The sequence below is a fragment of the Balaenoptera acutorostrata genome, chromosome 12, assembly GCF_949987535.1.
Source record: "Balaenoptera acutorostrata chromosome 12, mBalAcu1.1, whole genome shotgun sequence".
Classification (NCBI taxonomy): domain Eukaryota; kingdom Metazoa; phylum Chordata; class Mammalia; order Artiodactyla; family Balaenopteridae; genus Balaenoptera; species Balaenoptera acutorostrata.
Window position 1 is genome coordinate 75,069,176 of NC_080075.1, and position 15,218 is coordinate 75,084,393.

The 15,218-nt window shown below is 37.7% G+C and overlaps 1 protein-coding gene across 9 annotated transcripts in view; it reads right to left on the minus strand.

Annotated features, from left to right (window-relative positions):
- NCOA1 (nuclear receptor coactivator 1) overlaps positions 1 to 15,218 on the minus strand; it is a 259,972-nt gene that overhangs the window by 144,302 nt on the left and 100,452 nt on the right. Inside the window, exon 1 of one of the 9 annotated variants that reach the window (XM_057558334.1) lies at positions 7,937 to 7,957. The exons of the other annotated variants lie outside the window; for them this stretch is intronic. The gene's annotated coding sequence lies outside the window, so the exon portion shown is untranslated. Of the gene's footprint in view, positions 1 to 7,936; positions 7,958 to 15,218 lie in introns of those variants that run through there. 9 annotated transcript variants of the gene reach the window in all.

Genomic DNA, 15,218 nt, shown 5'->3' on the forward strand with positions numbered 1-15,218 from the left:
CAGAGTAGAATATTAGAATATTATAGTACAATGATATAGTAACTTTTACCATATTGAACATCCCTTGAGTCATATGTGTGTAACATTCATCATATTCTACCTGCCCATTTTCTATATTTCCACATCACTGCCAAAATTAACAACATCATTCTTATTGCACCAGACTGCCAATTTAGACAAAATTAGTATATCTCTCTCATATTTGTCTCCAACATTAAATCACAAAGTTCTGTCAATTCCTTCATCAATCTCTAAGAGATCTGGATTCTCTTTCTATTTATAAATCTTTGTCCAGGTTCTCACATCCCGTGCTTAGGCTTAAGAAACCACTGTAGTCCATTATACATGCAGAACAGTATCTTTAAGAAATGTTTTATTTAATTACTTCCCTCCTAATTAACTCTCAGAAGTTTTTTTTTTAATTGCCTAGCTAAACAAATATAAAATGTATATTCAAGGCCCCCCTTCAGTTTTTCCTTGTCTTTCCTTCTCCAAGCCTCTCATAAGGTTTTGGTATTCTACTTATTGGGATTATGCCCCAACTCCATAGATATGCATAGCTGTACACTTTCTTCAAAATTTGATCGAAATTCATATCCTTTAAGAATACTTGCCTTTAATCCCATTCTGATCACTGTTTCCTGAAAATTTTCTATTATATATTATGTAATACTTGTTCATATGCTTTGTTTTCCTATGCTGCACTTAAATATAAAAATTATATTATACAAATATATTCCTGGCCATAGCCATGCATGTTTCTTTTTAATTTTAACTTGTTAATATTCCTTATACTAATTTCAATTTTTTTCATAGCTAATTTCATTTATGAAAATACTACGGAATCTTTTTTCCCCCACTGAAATTAATTACTTACTTGGTACCTATGATGGTTCATTTTACATGTCAACTTGGCTAAGCCACAGTGCCCAGATATATGGTCAAATACCAGTCTGGATGTTGCTGTAAAGGGTTTGTTTGTTTGGGGTTTTTTGATGATATTAACATTTAAATCAGTAGACTTTGAATAAAGCAAATTATCCTCCATAATGTGGGTAGGCCTCATCCAATCAGTTGAAAGCCTTGAGAGAAAAATAACTGAAGTCCCCCAAGGAAGAGGTAATTCTCCCTGGAAACTGCCTTTAGACTTGAGCTACAACATCAACTCTTCTCCAGGTCTCCACCCTGCCAGCCTGCTCTGCAAATTTCAGACCTGCCAGCCCCCATAATTGCATGAGCCAACTCCTTAAAATCAATCAATCAATCAATCTCTCTCTTCTCTCTAATACACACAAACACACACACATCCTATGGATTCTGTTTCTTTGGAGAACCCTGACTAATACAGTGTCCCAGAGTTTAAAGTCTTGTTTGGTGACTATAGGGGACACAAAGCCAGGTCTCTCATGTCCCTCAAACAATTTATTCATTTAAAAATATATAGTTCTGCTGTGTGCTACATTCTGAAGATTCAAAGTTGATCTAGATCCCTATCCTCAAGGACTTGGGGGTGGAGGAAGTTTAGCTGAAGAAACAAACAAAATAATGCAATAAATATCATGAGGTTTTGAGCTCAGGATACACTATTCATGGGAGCACAGGGAAGGGACACATACATAACTAAAGCTTCTGCATCAATTGAATCTTAACTGCCTATTAACTAAAATATTGTTCATCATATAATCACCCTTGGAAATCAATTATATACTGTAAACATATAGAAATAGAGTAAAAACATTTAAAAAGAACAGAATGTGAAAACAAACACAATACAAATACTACATTAATATTCCTTTTAAGTGATTACTTTGTAAGAACTGAGGGGCTTCCCTGGTGGCACAGTGGTTGAGAATCTGCCTGCCAACGCAGGGGACACGGGCTCGAGCCCTGGTCTGGGAAGATCCCACATGCTGCGGAGCAACTGGGCCCGTGAGCCACAACTACTGAGCCTGCGCGTCTGGAGCCTGTGCTCCACAACAAGAGAGGCCGCGATAGTGAGAGGCCCACGCACCGCGATGAAGAGTGGCCCCAGCTCGCCGCAACTAGAGAAAGCCCTCGCACAGAAACGAAGACCCAACACAGCCAAAAATAAATAAATTTATGAAAAAAAAAAAAAAAAAAGAACTGAACCGGCTAAGGAATCTTAAAAGAGTAAGATTTAGAATGTTCAAGAATCTTGTTCCAGTTTGAACAGCCAATCTGATTAACTGGAATTGGAAAGACACACACAGAATCTCACAGTTCATAAATCTCAAGCATACTATGTAAAATGAATATTGTAAAATGGGATTAATCTTTAGTTCTTTGAAATGTATATTAAATCATAAAATCCTTATTTTGAAAGCATCTTAAGTATATATGAAAAGCGATTGAAATTTAAGTTCATTTAAGGATACTTCCAATGAATTCGCTGTACCTTTTACACTTGCAACTATGCTACCTTACATTAATTACCAAGTAATATAAAAATTCAGGAACTATGTTCACAATGTAAAATATGACCACTGAAATTAAACACTAAAAAAAAAAATTACCTTAAGAATAATAGGCTCCTCCTCATTAGGGAGGATGCCCACACCCTTCCTCTCCCGGTGTGCATCTCTGCCTTGCTTCTATCTATCTTCACTAAACAAACTGTTTCTCTCTCACTTGTTGTCGTGCTATGTCTCTAATAATAAACTTTGTACCTGTTTTTACAGTTTTGCCTCCGTGAGAAATGCATTTTTCACTGGGGGGCAAGAGCCAGGGGGTGTGGTGGCTAGGATTCCTAGTTTTCATCCAGGCTACCCAGGTTCAATTCCTCGGCAGGGAATTAAGATCTCGCTTCACGCCACCACTCGTTGCTGCCTCTCCGAGATCAGATGGTGCCGAAACCCGGGAGTTCAAGATATAAAGAAGCTCTTCTCCTCAAGCTACTTATAGTTTACAACAGTTTGGTAATTTACACCTGTGGGTAAAATTAAAACATTCATCTTTCTATCTGCTCCCTCCTGAGATTGGAAACTCTTAGGTTCCCAGCAGCTTTATCAGCTCCTCTATGCTGGGAACAATTAAATCATACTAAGGATAATCAGTCTAGTTACACTAGAAAATTGGGCTAAATGCCTTATGAACAATGCCAATATACAATTTCCCTGAAAGACAAGGGCTGGAACAGAACAGACTAAGTTAAATAACCTGGGTATATACTGGGCTACACCTAATGGAAGTTCTTGACTTAAATTCGTACTTATGACCTTACTAATACTGCTGGCTATATTGTTTTCTATATTGCCTGTTTTACAAAATCGTTGTTTATTACATTACCAAATGTGTGACTGAGCCTCTGATCAAATAATGATATATAGTTCCATATGAGATCAATGACTGTAATAGTGTAACTCTAGATATGGGAAGAAGAAACAAGAGGGAATATTTACCTGGACCATAAGGGATTAGTAAGACAGGTGGTCCAGAGGTTTTTGGCTACTGTTAACAGAGCTAGTCCAGTAACAGCACATTGAGTGGCCTGTCAACGAAATCTTCACCAGACCTGGGAATGAGCATTCCTTGCACCATGGGATAAAATGGCCATGAAATGCCCCCCAAACCATGGTTCAACTTATGACCACGAAGGGGCCCTGCCGACTGGAAACTGACGCTTGCCATCTACCTCTACAAGGACTAAATCATGGCCACTGCAGCTGCTGACCTTCAACACCCCCTGAAAGGAGCTCAGGGTGGAGATCAGAAATCAGGCACTCTGTGCTCTGGGAAAAACCGGCAGGACAGGCCTTCAGATAGTTAGATATTTTCAGAAAAAGATTTTATGAGCCCAAATTCTTACAGCTTCTCATACCTAGAAAAACACTAACATCGTTAATGGTAACGTCTGCTTTGGCTATTAAGGAGAAAAATTTCAGACCAATAGCACCTCTTATCTATGTGTTAATACCACATTAAAAGTTAAAACCTACTTAGATGAAACTAGACAACTGGCTACCTGGCTACAAGTCACCCCAAAGTGCCAGGTACAGACTGGGTTTCAGGCTTTATCTACTGAAAAGAAATGAGATCTATTTTCTCTGTTAACATTCAGGTTGTCACTCCTCCAACTACTTCTAACTAGGTCTGTTACACCTACATCAATAACACTGGGTTAGTAGAAAAAGACGTCAAAAAGTTATATGACCATGCTCAATGGCTTCATTCCTTTGGACAGGGTAACCCAAGTGCTAACACTACCTGGATTACAGTTAAAGTAACGCTATCAATGTAACCTGGTTCTTACTCCTGCTTGGGCCCCTGGTTTCAATATTTCTTTTACTGATCTTTGGCCCTTGCCTTCTTAATCTACTTGTTAAGTTTGTCTCTTCCAGATTACAATAGTTGCACTTCAAGATGACGGTGATGCAGAGACTCCAGCTACTACTTGGAATAACAAGAGAAGTCACCATGGGCCCCTTAATGAGACAAGACGAGAGCTCTCTGACCCTAACTAGGTAGGGCCTAAGAGCCCTATGCCAACATGAGGAAGCCGGAGGAAACAGACCTTCGCCCTTCATCCTCCCAATAAAGATTTATTGGGGTTCACATCTCTCAGGGGGGATTTGAGGAAGGAGATAGATGGGCTCCAGGCTAGACATTTACAACTGGCCTCCTGTTCACACTTCCTGGGGTGAGAAGAAGATGGGCTCCAGGCCGGACATTCATTACCAGCCCCCTGTTTACACTTCCTGAAGCAAGAGACAAACGGGCTCCAGGACTACATATTTATGACTGGACTCCTGTCTGTATTTCGAGATCTGCACCTCGATATAAAAACCAGCAACAGAAATAGGGTAAAAAACCAGACATTGGACATTTTTATGGCAGGGACAGAGCGGGACTAAACCCTGTTAAAAGATCAAGAGGTCATACATTTCCTATCCTTGGGGCAAGGGAAACATTGCACCTTAGGGGTCAAAAAGGAGGGGGCACCACCCCATAATATGTGATGCTAAAGCCATGTGATGCTAAGGCCTCTGGGCTGTAATCCATCTTGGAAAAAAGTTGCTCACACGCGTTGGGGACGGTCCTAGGGCACGTCAGGTGCGGAAAAGGAAACCAGATAATTGGCCAAAGGTAAACAAAGACCCCAAAGAACTGCCCTGCATAGATGACTTAACCGCCTCTTTACTGTGCTCCTCCTCTTTAGGGAGGACGCCCACACCCTTCCTCTCCAGGTGTGCATCTCTGCCTTGCTTCTATCCTCACTAAACAAACTGTTTCTCTGCGTGTTCTCCCACTTGTAACTGTGCTATGTGTCTAATAATAAACTTTGTACCTGTTTTTACAAAAAAAAAAAAAAGAAGAATAGTTAAATCTTAGTCAGATAGTGAAAAATGGTAAATGAAACAAAATCTTTTTTTTTTTTTTTTTTGCTTTGGTCTTGTATTTAAATAAGGCGATCTCCTTAATTCCCAGTAGTCTGAGAATTTATAATGTTTCATAACTCTACCAGATTAGCATACTAAATGACTATTATATAAAAGTTGCTGTCTATATTATTGTATGATTTTTTTTCCTTTGGGTTAGTAATTAGAAAAACATCTTCCAACATTAAGTAAACTGGTGATATTATTAAATGAACACAATCTCATATTTTACCACAAGTATTCTTTATCAGTTAGTAAAACCTATATCCCTATAGTAGGCACACAATAAACATCTGTTAAATGAATTAACGAAATGTTCACAGGCCTGAAATTTCTGTAGTCTGAAGTCTCATGACCTTGCTCCTAAATTCTACTTCAATATGGACATTGCCAAAGGTATAGTTCTTTTATGAAGACTTAGAGATTTTCCTTTGGTGCTTTAGGGGCCCTCCATATAGATTCCCTCTAAGAAACTATATAACTAGTATCACACTAATATTTCATGAAATAATTGGAGCAAATTATGAGAGATCTCTATCACACCCATACAACCTTTGTATTCAAATACCTTGCTGCCCAGCTGAAAGCTCAACAATCTCTGCAGAGGCAGGAAGGCTAAAAAGGCCCTAAGTAATCAAGATGCCACAAGAGCCCCAGAGGGACCCCTGTTAATTTAACAAGGATTAAACTATTGATACAATATTCTTGTGTAAGTCACTTAACTTCTAGGAGCTTCAGTTTCCTCACCTGTGAAAAATGGAGGTTGGTCACTCAAGATTCTATAGAAAGCAAAGCAGATTTACCTTCATTATACCTTCAGAAGGCAAGAAGCTTCAGAAGCCTTGTAAGAATGGTTTTGAACCTTGTTTGGGTGATGGACAGCTTTGAGACTTCAATAAAAGCTAGACACTTCACCTCAAAAGAATTTTCACATGTACAAAACTTTGTATATAGTATCAGGAAAGTTTAATGACCCTCTGAAGTGGTCCATGGAACTCAGAAACTTCTGTAAGTTTAAACAGAACTCAGTAAATTGGGGACATGTTAATAAGTTTGAAAACAAAGCAGTACTTTGTACCTAAATCTTTTGTTTTTTTTTAAACAAATTAAATTTATTTTAAATTTCAAATAATAGTAAAGAGGAACTGATTACTTTTATGACTACCAAAGAGAAACATGGTTTTGAAGAACTGAAAACTACTAGCTTAGATAATTAAACTATGCTGGTAAATCAGAGTTCCAGATAAGTGATATGCGAAACCATTATGATTGTATGTCAATCTCAATTCTAATGAACCAACTGTAATAAAAATATTTACTTAGAATTCCAAATTTAAACAAACGTGTTCCTTTTGATTTTCTTTATTTGGACAATCCACTTGGAGATAGGCCTTCAATAAAAATATAAACTAAATACCAAATATTTACTTGCTAAAATGGCTTAAATTTCTGAAAGATTAAATAGCAATCATGTATTTTAAGAGTTGAACACAGTCTCATTGCATCTTAATTTATAATTAAGATGAGTTAAGTCTATTAAGCTACAACATAAATTTGCTCATTATTTTATATTGCTAAGAAAAAAAATGTTAAGTTTTCCAATGTAAAAGGAAAGAAAGTAGAGAGGGAAAGAAGAAACAATTATACAATTCTGTAGAGATTAATTAAATACATGCAACTAATACTGGTGTTAAGGTTTTACAAATCATCTACAGAATAAGCCAAACGGATACGAATATCTGCTCTCACAATAGAGGTTCCAATGTGTAGATTTTTTGTGCAGGCTGCCCTTAGGATTCCTCTTGTCTAAAATGGGTCCCTGGGGAACTAGCAAGAAGAAATTCTATGATTATTTCCTGATGCAATAAAGGGAGAGGCCTTTGCAGTACTAAATTTAAGGAAAATAATGACTCTGCTCCAATTGTGATGGCAATATCCCTAATCAGGAATATAAAAGTAAAATGGCCACAATTTCTGGTGTATTCCTTTTTTGTATTTTTAGTTAAACAATATTTAATTTTAATTTAATTTTCTTAAGGAAGTCTTTCTCATTAGCTCATGAAGTCATAAATTGGATCTTTTTATTATAAATTACAGTTTGTACAATTCACAAAAGAAAAACATTTACACACATTTATATACCCCACTTACAGCAACATGGATTCTGGATTCTCCAATGTTTCACTTACAGATTACTCGGGGATTGTGAATATACCACTGTGTTTACTTGAATAACTGCACATTTACCAGGAAATGAAGCAAATATCTGGAACTTAGTCTACAGTCATCCTTACGAGCTTAATTTATCTTCTAGATTCTCACTTCTGTTTATCAAAGAATGGTACACTTACTAAAAATCACAAAGATAGTCAGTAGCAGAGTTAAATTAGAATCTAGATTTAATGCTTCTCTCCTCTTCAGTTGTTTCTTTAGATTTCTAAGAAGTCCTACTTAGAGCTGCAGGTATATTGGGCGAGATCTTACAGGGTAGACTTCATAAGTAAATGCCTCTATACCTGACAGCAGGATTCGCCACTAACCTGCTTTTGTGACATGAGGTATAGGCCAACTTCTTAGGATCTCAGTTTTTGCTATCTGTAAAATAAGGATATTGGAGCAGATGATTTCCAAGGTCATTTCCAATTAAAATACATAAGTCTACATTTATGGAAGTCTATGAATAAGTAACAGAATTAGAGTTAAGCCCATTTGAGACTACAGTCACAGTTATGTATGTAGGATTAGAAAATGGCAAAGAAATGTGGAAAAAATACGAAGTTTACATTTAAAGTTTCCTTTCACAATTTAGGTTTGGACTTACGATTGAAAAAGGCCCAGAAAGCCTACCACTTTTATCCAAATCCCCAGCACGCTCCTTTCATGATGCCACTATTCTAATATCCACAAGGAGTACAACCTAAGAGTATGCTTTACTCCAAATATAACCATTCCCATACCTGGTCCAAGATGAACTGATCCAGTCCATCTATATCAGGGGTTGGCAAACTTTTCTGTAAAGAGCCAGATAGTAAATATTTCAGGTTTTACAGGCTATCCAGTCTCTGTAGCAACTACTCAATTCTGCCTTCGAAGTGTAAAAGCAGTCACAGACTATACATAAGTGAATGAGCATGGTGGCTATGGTCTAATAAAACTTTATTTACAAAAAACCAGACTGTGGGGGCTTCCCTGGTGGCGCAGTGGTTAAGAATCCGCCTGCCAATGCAGGGGATACAGGTTCGATCACTGGTCCGGGAAGATCCCACATGCCGCGGAGCAACTAAGCCCAGGTGTCACAACTACTGACCCTGCGCTCTAGAGCCCACAAGCCACAACTACTGAAGCCCGTGTGCCTAGAGCCCAAGCTCTGCAACAAGAGAAGCCACGGCAATGAGAAGCCCGTGCACCGCAACGAAGAGCAGCCCCCGCTCGTGGTAACTAGAGAAAGCCTGCACGCAGCAACGAAGACCCAATGCAGCCAAAAATAAATAAATAAAATAAATAAATTTACAAAAAAAAAAAAAAAAAAAACAGACTGTGGGCAGGATTTGGTCCATAGGCTGTAGTTTGCCAACCCCGGTATAGATCACACCAAGAAACAAGATGGTATAAACCAGGTATTTTAAAATTTTCAGAGTCCTTTCACAGCCTAGAATAAGAGAGAGCGTGATACAGTAGAAAGTACTAATGCAGGTATTCAATACATACTAGATGTTTAATAAATATACTTTTCCTTTCTCTTCTCAACAGTGCCATCACAAACTTACTTCTAGAAATCACTCATTCTGGCCCTCTGACAAGAGATGGCCCTTGATTCTTCTTGGTCCTGGCAAATATGCTCCTGGTACACTGTACCAAGATTTTAGTGCTCCTTCATTCCTCCCTGCCTCCCCCCTCCAAGCCACATTCATCCAAAGGTGCAACTTCCAACCTTATCCATCTGGGACTCAAATGTCAGTATTACTCGCTGTTGGCCCCGGAAAGGTGTAAAGAAATAGAGAAGAGAAAGAAGAGGATAGAGAGAGGGTAGATTCAGGTGGAGGACAGGTGAGCAGTAGCATTACCTCCCTTTCCTGACTCTAAAAAGGAGCCAGGTGCTAACCTACTGTTAATTTAAATGAAAATATTGTCTATTCTAGTGGGAATAAAGAACATTCCACTTTATGCTAAGTGCTTCCTAATGAAAGAACTCAGTTCCAACAGGAGGGAAAAAAAAACGACAGTAAGCTTTTTTTCTTATGCTTTTATCTAGATCACTGTACCTCCAGCTGCGATGTTTTTAAAGCTCCAAGGAGCTTCTACTAGTAACCATGGTTACTGCTTCAAAACAGTACAGAAAAAGTAGGAGGGAATAGCAATTTGAGGAGAAAACCAATTTTTTTGATTTTCATCAAATGAAACTAGGTAAAGTAACAAGAGATAGATAGGCTGATGGCTGGGCAAGGGCCTCAAGACTGTTATCAAGGTGCTTGATCTCTCAGCCCCACAGGTCTAGTACCTCAATGGATCATTTTATCTTATCCAAGAGTGGTCACTAAAAGCTAATTTAGTCATTTACAATGAACAGTATCTTATAAACTTAACGAATATTCTTGCCAGGAAGTCTGTCAATTTGCTTTCCAGCAGAGCAGTTTACTTGGGAAAAACAAATTAAATGCACAAGGTTCCTTAGAAGTATATGATTCTGATCCTAAGAGGGTACCTATGGTTTTAACATAAAGCTGCCCACCTAATTCTTCTCAACCTTTGTTACCCATAAAGGTTTTCATCAAATGTTCCTCTTTTCAAACTCCTTAGCAACCTTCTCAAGTTAATTAAATAATTCATACATACACAGGGCCTATCATGTTTCCGGCACTGTATAAGACATTGGATACAGCACAATAAAGAAAAGAGACACAACTCATGCCTGTATGGAGCTTACAATCTAATGGAGAACAGACATTAAATACACAATTGCAAATTGTGTTAACATGCTATGAGGGAAAAAAACCTAAATGGTATTTACTGGGATATCTAGAAAAGTATTCCAAATAGTAATAATGGGAGCCACCTTGACTGAGCCTTCACTAAGTGCCAGGCAGGTTACATTCTTAAGTTAATATGCTTTGTCTCATACATGTCTCAGAACAATGTATAAAAAGGTAGAATTATTCCTGATTTGTAGAGGAGGAAACTGATGCATGGGAGTCTGGTCACTTGCCTATATCTACCTGATTCCAGAACCTGTTCTTTTTCTTACCCACAGTCACACATCTTGCCTCCCACATATCCTAACACCACTATTAATTATTACATTTTACTTGAGTTCTAAATTTTTATTCTATCTCTACAATTAACTGACTCCATGCTTAAATCATGTCATTTCACCTCTTGGTCATTTCCCAAAATGGAACAGAATTACATGTTACTAAGGTCTTCCTGGCTTTTAAACTCTACAGTTTTATTATTTTTTTAATATAAATTTATTTATCTATCTATCTATTTATTTATTTATGGCTGCGTTGGGTCTTCGTTGCTGTGCGCCAGCTTTCTTTAGTTGCGGCGAGCAGGGGCTGCTCTTCATTGCTGTGCGCGGACTTCTCATAGCAGTGGCTTCTGTTGTTGCAGAGCACGGGCCCCAGGTGTGTGGGCTTCAGTAGTTGTGGCACATGGGCTCTAGAGCGCAGGCTCAGTAGTTGTGGTGCAGGGGCTTAGTTGCTCCACGGCATGTGGGAAGACTAGACCAGGGCTCAAACCCGTGTCTCCTGCATTGGCAGGTGGATTCTTAACCACTGCACCACCAGGGAAGTCCCTAAACTCTACAGTTTTATGATTACATTACTTAAAATTTTTTCCATGCCAGCATTTATACCTATCATATTTTACAGACCGTATGGTATAATTTAGGCAATTATCTAAATTTGAACAATTCATCAATTAATCATTCCACAAATAATCACTGGTCACCTTTGTGCCAGGTATTCTTCTAGGTGTTAGAAATATAGTACTAAGCAAAACAGTTAAAAATCCCTGCCATGGTGGCACTTATAATTTAGTGGGAGGAGACACATGATAAATAAAACGAATAAGTTAATAATATAGTATGTTAGAATATGGTAAGTACTATGGAGAAAAATAAATCAGGGAAGAAGTATAGGAATTGCTTATTCCCCAAGCCTATTATGAGCAGGAATTTGTTAGGAACTAAGGCAAAAAAGATAAGCAATACCTGAGCACCTGGCCTTGACCTGATCCACCTGTGTAAACACAAATATGAGGAATTCTAGAAAAGACAAAGTACAATGGGAACACACAGGAAAAAGCCACAAAGCAGAAGGAACTGAGCTGCAAACTGGATCTTGCTCTCTTACACACACACACAGTCAAAACGGAAAAAAATCATGTAAAAAAGAATAGGGGCCCTATATTTTAAAGGCATGTTTCGAAATTTTACAAAACCTTATTGATAACTGTTCTTTTCCCCCAACATCTTTATTGGAGTATAATTGCTCTACAATGGTGTGTTAGCTTCTGCTGTATAACAAAGTGAATCAGCCATACGTATACACATATCCCCATATCCCCTCTCTCTTGCGTCTCCCTCCCACCATCCCTATCCCACCTCTCTAGGAGGTCTCAAAGTACCGAGCTGACCTCCCTGTGCTATGCGGCTGCTTCCCACTAGCTATCTATTTTACGTTTGGTAGTGTATATGTGTCCACGCTACTCTCTCACCTCGTCCCAGCCCACCCCTCCCCCTACACGTGTCCTCAAGTCCACTCTCCACGTCTGCATCTTTATTCCTGTCCTGCCCCAAGGTTCTTCAGAACAATTTTTTTTTTAAGATTCCATATATATGTGTTAGCACATGGTATTTGTTTTTCTCTTTCTGACTTACTTCACTCTGTATGACAAACTCTAGGTCCATCCACCTCACTACAAATAACTCAATTTCATTTCTTTTATGGCTGAGTAATATTCCATTGTATATATGTGCCACATCTTTTTTATCCATTCATCTGTCGATGGACACTTAGATTGCTTCATGTCCTGGCTATTGTAAATAGTGCTGCAATGAACATTGTGGTACCTGACTCATTTGGAATTATGGTTTTCTCAGGGTATATGCCCAGCACTAGGATTGCTGGGTCGTACGGTAGTTCTATTTTTAGTTTTTTAAGGAACCTTCATACTGTTCTCCATAGTGGCTGTATCAAATTATGATAAAAGTTTTTTAAAGATATGGAAAATAGAGACACAGACTATTTTCCTGCTTGGGAAATTATTAAGATACAAAGTGTACAACAAATGCTAAAGGAACTTCTCTAGGCAGGAAACATAAGAGAAGGAAAAGACGTACAAAAACAAACACAAAACAATTAAGAAAATGGTAATAGGAACATACATACTGATAATTACCTTAAATGTAAATGGATTAAATGCTCCAACCAAAAGACATCGACTGGCTGAATGGATACAAGAACAAGAACTATTATATATGCTGTCAACAACAGACCCACTTCAGACCTAGTGACACATACTGACTGAAAGTGAGGGGATGGAAAAAGATATTCCATGCAAATGGAAATCAAAAGAAAGCAGGAGTAGCAATTCTCATAACAGACAAAATAGACTTTAAAATAAAGACTATTACAAGAGACAAAGAAGGACACTACATAAAGATCAAGGGATCAATCCAAGAAGATATAAAAATTGTAAATATATATGCACCCAACACTGGAGCACCTCAATACATAAGGCAAATGCTAACAGCCATAAAAGGGGAACTCGACAGTAACACAATCATAGTAGGGGACTTTAACACCCCACTTTCACCAATGGACAGATCATCCAAAATGAAAATAAATGAGGAAACACAAGCTTTAAATGATACGTTAAACAAGATGGACTTAACTGATATTTACAGGACATTCCATCCAAAAACAACAGAATACACTTTCTTCTCAAGTGCTCACGGAACATTCTCAAGGATAGATCATATCTTGGGTCACAAATCAAGCCTTGGTAAATTTAAGAAAACTGAAATCATATTAAGTATCTTTTCCAACCACAATGCTATGAGACTAGATATCAATTACAGGAAAAAATCTGTAAAAAATGCAAACACATGGAGGCTAAACAATACATTACTAAACAACCAAGAGATCACTGAAAAAATCAAAGAGGAAATCAAAAAATACCTAGAAACAAATGACAATGAAAACACGACAACCCAAAACCTATGGGATGCAGCAAAAGCAGTTCTAAGAGGGAAGTTTATAGCAATACAATCCTAGCTCAAGAAACAAGAAACATCTCAAATAAACAACCTAACCTTACACCTAAAACAATTAGAGAAAGAAGAACAAAAAAACCCCAAAGTTAGTGGAAGGAAAGAAATCATAAAGATCAGAGCAGAAATAAATGAAAAAGAAATGAGGGAAACGATAACAAAGGTCAATAAAACTAAAAGCTGGTTCTTTGAGAAGATAAACAAAATTGATAAACCATTAGCCAGACTCATCAAGTAAAACAGGGAGAAGACTCAAATCAATAGAATTAGAAATGAAAAAGGAGAAGTAACAACTGACACTGCAGAAATACAAAGGATCATGAGAGATTACTACAAGCAACTATATGCCAATAAAATGAACAACGTGGAAGAAATGGACAAATTCTTAGAAAAGCACAACCTTCCGAGACTGAAACAGGAAGAAACAGAAGATATAAACAGACCAGTCACAAGCACTGAAATTGAAACTGTGATTAAAAATCTTCCAACAAACAAAAGCCCAGGATCAGATGGCTTCACAGGTGAAATCTATCAAACATTTAGAGACGAGCTAACACCTATCCTTCTCAAACTCTTCCAAAATATAGCAGAGGGAGGAACACTCCCTAACTCATTCTATGAGGCCACCATCACCCTGATACCAAAACCGGACAAAGATGTCACACACAAAAAAGAAAACTACAGTCCAATATCACTGATGAACATAGATGCAAAACTCCTCAACAAAATACTAGCAAACAGAATCCAACAGCACATTAAAAGGATCATACACCATGATCAAGTGGGGTTTATCCCAGGAATGCAAGGATTCTTCAATACATGCAAATCAATCAATGTGATAAACCATATTAACAAATTCAAGGAGAAAAACCATATGATCATCTCAATAGATGCAGAAAAAGCTTTTGACAAAATTCAACACCCATTTATGATAAAAAACCCTTCAGAAACTAGGCACAGAGGGAACTTACCTCAACATAATAAAGGCCATATATGACAAACCCACAGCCAACATCATTCTCAATGGTGAAAAACTGAAAGCATTTCCTCTAAGATCAGGAGCATGACAATGTTGCCCACTATTATTCAACATAGTTTTGGAAGTTTTAGCCACAGCAATCAGAGATAAAAAAGAAATAAAAGGAACCCAAATCAGAAAAGAAGAAATAAAACTGTCACTGTTTGCAGATGACATGATACTATACACAGAGAATCCTAAAGATGCTACCAGAAAACTACTAGAGCTAATCAATGAATTTGGTAAAGTAGCAGGATACAAAATTAATGCACAGAAATCTCTTCATTCCTATACACTAACAACGAAAGGTCAGAAAGAGAAATTAAGGAAACACTCCCATTTACCACTGCAACAAAAAGAATAAAATACCTAGGAAAAAACGTGCCTAAGGAGACAAAAGACCTGTATGCAGAAAACTGTAAGATACTGATGAAAGAAATTTTAGATGATACAAACAGATGCAGAGATATACCATGTTCTTGGATTGGAAGAATCAATATTGTGAAAATGACTATACTACCGAAAGCAA